This window comes from Schistocerca cancellata, chromosome 3, assembly GCF_023864275.1.
Source record: "Schistocerca cancellata isolate TAMUIC-IGC-003103 chromosome 3, iqSchCanc2.1, whole genome shotgun sequence".
NCBI lineage: Eukaryota > Metazoa > Arthropoda > Insecta > Orthoptera > Acrididae > Schistocerca > Schistocerca cancellata.
Window position 1 is genome coordinate 103,758,308 of NC_064628.1, and position 6,000 is coordinate 103,764,307.

The following is a 6,000-nucleotide window of genomic DNA, read 5'->3' on the forward strand; positions in this document are numbered from 1 at the left end:
ATACTGGCCAACTTCAGCTTGTAGAGAACATTCTATTTAAGTGTGATATTGTTGTGTTCAGTGTAATTTCGGCTAAACAGGACGTAAAGCGTTATCTTGACAACTGTCCTAACATTGTCATGTCACCACATGTGTAAATTCGTGTACTTCTTTGACAAAAATTCTGAAATTAAACAAATTGTGTACAGCTAAACACAGATGAGCTCTGTCATAGAATGAGGGTCCATTTCTAACCCTAATCATTTATTCTAAAGACGCTAATGCACTCACAGGGTGTTTTTGCTGATGTCTGACAAATCTGAAAAGGAGTGGAGTGTCAAAAGTTCTTATTGCGGTTGAGGTCACACATGCTCCATGCCAAGTACAATCGAAATGTCTCAAAACGCCGGTTACTACCCTAGCTCCTGGGCCACAGCTGCAGAGTAGCTGATATGGAGCAAATGCTTGAGTCAGCAGGTGTCAGCAAGCACGATGTTGGCATTGGTCCCTGACTGGTGCTTACACCGCTGTAGTAATAAGTTACTGTGTAATAATTGCATATTCTGTATGTGATTTCAGTGTCACTAGTCACACTTTTAAATGCTGATAGCTTTCAGACAAAGACAAACTTAGAAAATCTGTACACACACTTGTACTTGTGTGCATTGTCGTACTTCGTTACTAGTGACTGAAATAGAGTTCTAGACACACAGTATTTGCATAACTGTCGGGGGGACTGTGATACACATAGGCTGCAAGTAGTTCTCATACAGATGATGCTGTCCCAGACTGATTCAGTCGGCAACGTCTAATACCTCGTCCTCATTGACAATCAGAGCCGATGTCAAGTTAAAAGTCTTCATCATTTAGAATAATTGGCAGTAAAATAATTTCTCTAGCCCTGTTGTTCTACATCTACTACATCTACATCCATACTCCGCAAGCCACCTGACGGTGTGTGGCGGAGGGTACCTAGAGTACCTCTATCGGTTCTCCCTTCTATTCCAGTCTCGTATTGTTCGTGGAAAGAAGGATTGTCGGTATGCCTCTGTGTGGGCTCTAATCTCTCTGATTTTATCCTCATGGTCTCTTCGCGAGATATACGTAGGAGGGAGCAATATACTGCTTGACCCTTCGGTGAAGGTATGTTCTCGAAACTTTGACAAAAGCCCGTACCGAGCTACTGAGCGTCTCTCCTGCAGAGTCTTCCACTGGAGTTTATCTATCATCTCCGTAACGCTTTCGCGATTACTAAATGATACTGTAACGAAGCGCGCTGCTCTCCGTTGTATCTTCTCTATATTTTCTATCAACCCTATCTGGTACGGATCCCACACTGCTGAGCAGTATTGAAGCAGTGGGCGAACAAGCGTACTGTAACCTACTTCCTTTGTTTTCGGATTGCATTTCCTTAGGATTCTTCCAATGAATCTCTGTCTGGCATCTGCTTTACCGACGATCAACATTATATGATCATTCCATTTTAAATCACTCCTAATGCATACTCCCAGATAATTTATGGTATTAACTGCTTCCAGTTGCTGACCTGCTATTTTGTAGCTAAATGATAAAGGATCTATCTTTCTGTGTATTCGCAGCACATTACACTTGTATACATTGAGATTCAATTGCCATTCCCTGCACCATGCGTCAATTCACTGCAGATCCTCCTGCATTTCAGTACAATTTTCCATTGTTACAACCTCTCGATACACCACAGCATCGTCTGCAAAAAGCTTCGGTGAACTTCCAATGTCATCCACCAGGTCATTTATGTATATTGTGAATAGCAACGGTCCTATGACACTCCCCTGCGGCCCACCTGAAATCACTCTTACTTCGGAAGACTTCTCTCCATTGAGAATGACATGCTGCGTCCTGTTATCTAGGAACTCCACAATCCAATCACACAATTGGTCTGATAGTCCATATGCTCTTACTTTGTTCATTAAACGACTGTGGGGAACTGTATCGAACGCCTTGCGGAAGTCAAGAAACACGGCATCTACCTGTGAACCCGGGTCTATGGCCCTCTGAGCCTCGTGGACGAATAGCGCGAGCTGGGTTTCACATGACCGTCTTTTTCGAAGCCCATGCTGATTCCTACAGAGTAGATTTCTAGTCTCCAGAAAAGTCATTATACTCGAACACAATACGTGTTCCAAAATTCTACAACTGATCGACGTTAGAGATATAGGTCTATAGTTCTGCACATCTGTTCGACGTCCCTTCTTGAAAACGGGGATGACCTGTGCCCTTTTCCAATCCTTTGGAACGCTACGCTCTTCTAGAGACCTACGGTACACCGCTGCAAGAAGGGGGGCAAGTTCCTTCGCGTAATCTCTGTAAAATCGAACTGGTATCCCATCAGGTCCAGTGGCCTTTCCTCTTTTGAGCGATTTTAATTGTTTCTCTATCCCTCTGTCGTCTATTTCGATATCTATCATTTTGTCATCTGTGCGACAATCTAGAGAAGGAACTACAGTGCCGTCTTCCTCTGTGAAACAGCTTTGGAAAAAGGCATTTAGTATTTCGGCCTTTAGTCTGTCATCCTCTGTTTCAGTACCAATTTGGTCACAGTGTCTGGACATTTTGTTTTGATCCATCTTCCGCTTTGACATAAGACCAAAGTTTCTTAGGATTTTCTGCCAAGTCAGTACATAGAACTTTACTTTCGAATTCATTGAACGCCTCTCGCATACTCCTCACACTACATTTCGCTTCGCGTAATTTTTGTTTGTCTGCCAGGCTTTGGCTATGTTTATGTTTGCTGTGAAGTTCCCTTTGCTTCCGCAGCAGTTTTCTGACTCGGTTGTTGTACCACGGTGGCTCTTTTCCATCTCTTACGATCTTGCTTGGCACATACTCATCTAACGCATAATGTACGACGGTTTTGAACTTTGTCCACTGATCCTCAAAACCATCTGTACTTGAGACAAAACTTTTGTGTTGAACCAACAGATACTCTGAAATCTGCTTTTTGTCACTTTTTCTAAACAGAAAAATCTTCCTACCCTTTTTAATATTTCTATTTACGGTTGAAATCATCGATGCCGTACCCGTTTTATGATCGCTGATTCCATGTTCTGCGTTTACTTTTTCAAATAGTTCGGGTCTGTTTGTCACGAGAAGGTCTAATATGTTATCGCCACGAGTCGGTTTTCTGTTTAACTGCTCAAGGTAGTTTTCAGATAAAGCACTTAAAAAAATTTCACTGGATTCTTTGTCCCTGCCAACCGTTATGAACGTTTGAGTCTCCCAGTCTATATCCGGCAAATTAAAATCTCCACCCAGAACTATAACATGGTGGGGAAATCTACTCGAAATATTTTCCAAATTATCCTTCAGGTGCTCAGCCACAACAGCTGCTGAGCCAGGGGGCCTATAGATACATCCAATTACCATGTCTGAGCCTGCTTTAACCGTGACCTTCACCCAAATCATTTCACATTTCGGATGTCCGTCAATTTCCTTCGATACTATTGCACTTCTTATCGCTATAAACACGCCTCCCCCTTCACTGTCCAGGCTGTCTCTGCGGTATACATTCCAATCTGAGTTTAGGATTTCATTACTGTTTACGTCTGGTTTCAGCCAACTTTCTGTCCCTAGTACTATATGGGCGTTGTGTCCGTTTATTAATGAGAGCAGTTCTGGGACCTTTCTATAGACGCTCCTGCAGTTTACTATTAGCACATTAATATTGTTATTCCCTGTTGCATTTTGCCTACTCCTATCTTGCCGCGTCTCAGGAGGCGTCTTGTCGGGCCTAGGGAGGGGATTCTCTAACCTAAAAAACCCCCATGTGCACTCCACACGTACTCCGCTACCCTTGTAGCAGCTTCCGGCGTGTAGTGCACGCCTGACCTATTCAGGGGGACCCTACATTTCTCCACCCGATAGCGGAGGTCGAGAAATTTGCACCCCAGATCTCCGCAGAATCGTCTGAGCCTCTGGTTTAAGCCTTCCACTCGGCTCCAAACCAGAGGACCGCGATCGGTTCTGGGAACGATACTACAAATAGTTAGCTCTGAAGTTGAAATATCAAGGCAAGTAGTATTGTCACGTTAAGCATATCGCGTGTTTGTATCATATTATTTCTGTGGAAAATGAAGGGGTCTCTCAAGGCGAGCTTAGATTTTTCGAACCATGTCCCTCGTCAAATGGACCGCCACAACCGATCTTTGCAGCAGCGCCATACGAATAAGTCGTGAGTACGGCGACTTGATACACTGGTGTGGCGCATATGTTCGCCGCACTCACGACATCGAACATACTCGGCAAAGAGACCACACATTCGTAAAAAAAAAAAATCGTGGCCAACATGTCTACGCCCATAGCCTCTCTCAAATCATCCAGGTTCATCGGAACAGATAAATCCATACCTACAAACGAAAATGAGATACTAAAAATTGTCCTAAAATAAGAAACTAATGTTCCAAATTACCTCAATATCACTAAGAATGAAATTAAGTACCGAATGAATCGCAAACAATCAATTATTTAAATAAATGCGCACGAAGAATATTTTGAGCAATATGTAGCGATCTCTTTTAAATTCACATTCAGTTATTTTAATGTACAATGATAGCGCTTATCCAGAACACAGAACTGTTTTATTATCTATGGCTGAAAGTGAAAACATTATTATCTATGAGTAATGTACGAAGTCATTGGTCAAAGCCGACGGGTTGTATCCCCTACTTCACTAGACCCTTAGCAAATGGTACAAATGAGTGTACCAAATAAAGGATGTATTCGACGCTGCTATGAATAGACAGATATTAAACACAGGCGATAAAAACGTTAAACAGTACCTCTAAAGCTTGCAGTTCGCCGTTCTGGATATGTTTCTCCATTCCTGAAGACAGTTCTGTGCATAGAGGATACATACACTCGCTTATGAAGTCGACTTGTGCGCCTAGGACAGCCCTTCGTGGTTGGTTACTGAGCATACTGCGATATTTCATATCTGCAAAAACAACTTAACTGGGACACCAGTCCCAAATACGTGGTTCGTCGGAAAACAATGCAGCTAATAACACACGTGTTAATCTGAAACTGGGGGAACAAGCGCGCGATAGTAGCAAACGTCTAATTATTAGACCAGAAAAGGCGTTGCTAAGCCACGAAGACATTTGAGTCGGTTAGATTCAAAAGCCGGTAAACGCATTTTTGTCGATTTTGAGTTGAGCACACTACCGTATAGATTTTTCCAGCACCAACACAACGGAATAGGTGCCAGGGTGCAAAACCCGCTATAAACCATTGAAATTGGCTGTAGAAAACCGTGTTCGGTTGCAGAAGTCGCTAACTGCAAGTTTTCTTTGGGTACAAAGATCACTAAACGTCTATCGTTTGCGAAACCTGCCACGTTCGATAGGCAAGGCAGTCGACGTGCCATGTCCAGATGCAAGGAATACCAACTGACATCAGACTTACCAATATCTAAACATTCAAAGCTGCCTTCCAGTTTCTTACGATTCGAAAGGATGTTTTTCTTATTCAGAGTTAGGTTGGCTGCGGTGTAGCGAACGCGTACACAACAATGAAGCTCTCGCTGCCGATGTGTTGTGGAAATATATACCGGGAAGCACACAGTTCAGATGATCGGTGGAGTGTTTGTTGAGGTATTTGCGTATCTACATCTACATCTACATCCATACTCCGCAAGCCACCTGACGGTGTGTGGTGGAGGGTACCTTGAGTACCTCTATCGGTTCTCCCTTCTATTCCAGTCTCGTATTGTTCGTGGAAACATTGAAGGTATGCCTCTGTGTGGGCTCTAATCTCTCTGATTTATCCTCATGGTCTCTTCGCGAGATATACGTAGGAGGGAGCAATATACTGCTTGACTCTTCGGTGAAGGTATGTCCTCGGAACTTCAACAAAAGCCCGTAACGAGCTAATGAGCGTCTCTCCTGCAGAGTCTTCCACTGGAGTTTATCTATCATCTCCGTAACGCTTTCGCGATTACGAAATGATCCTGTAATGAAGCGCGCTGCTCTCCGTTGGATCTTC

The 6,000-nt window shown here is 43.3% G+C and overlaps 1 protein-coding gene across 1 annotated transcript in view; it reads right to left on the reverse strand.

The window, feature by feature from the left end:
* LOC126177114 (carcinine transporter-like) overlaps positions 1-4,837 on the reverse strand; it is a 668,824-nt gene extending 663,987 nt beyond the window's left edge. The window contains exon 1 of the mRNA XM_049924381.1: positions 4,797-4,837. The gene's annotated coding sequence lies outside the window, so the exon portion shown is untranslated. The remainder of the gene's footprint in view (positions 1-4,796) is intronic.
* Positions 4,838-6,000: the final 1,163 nt, after the last annotated feature.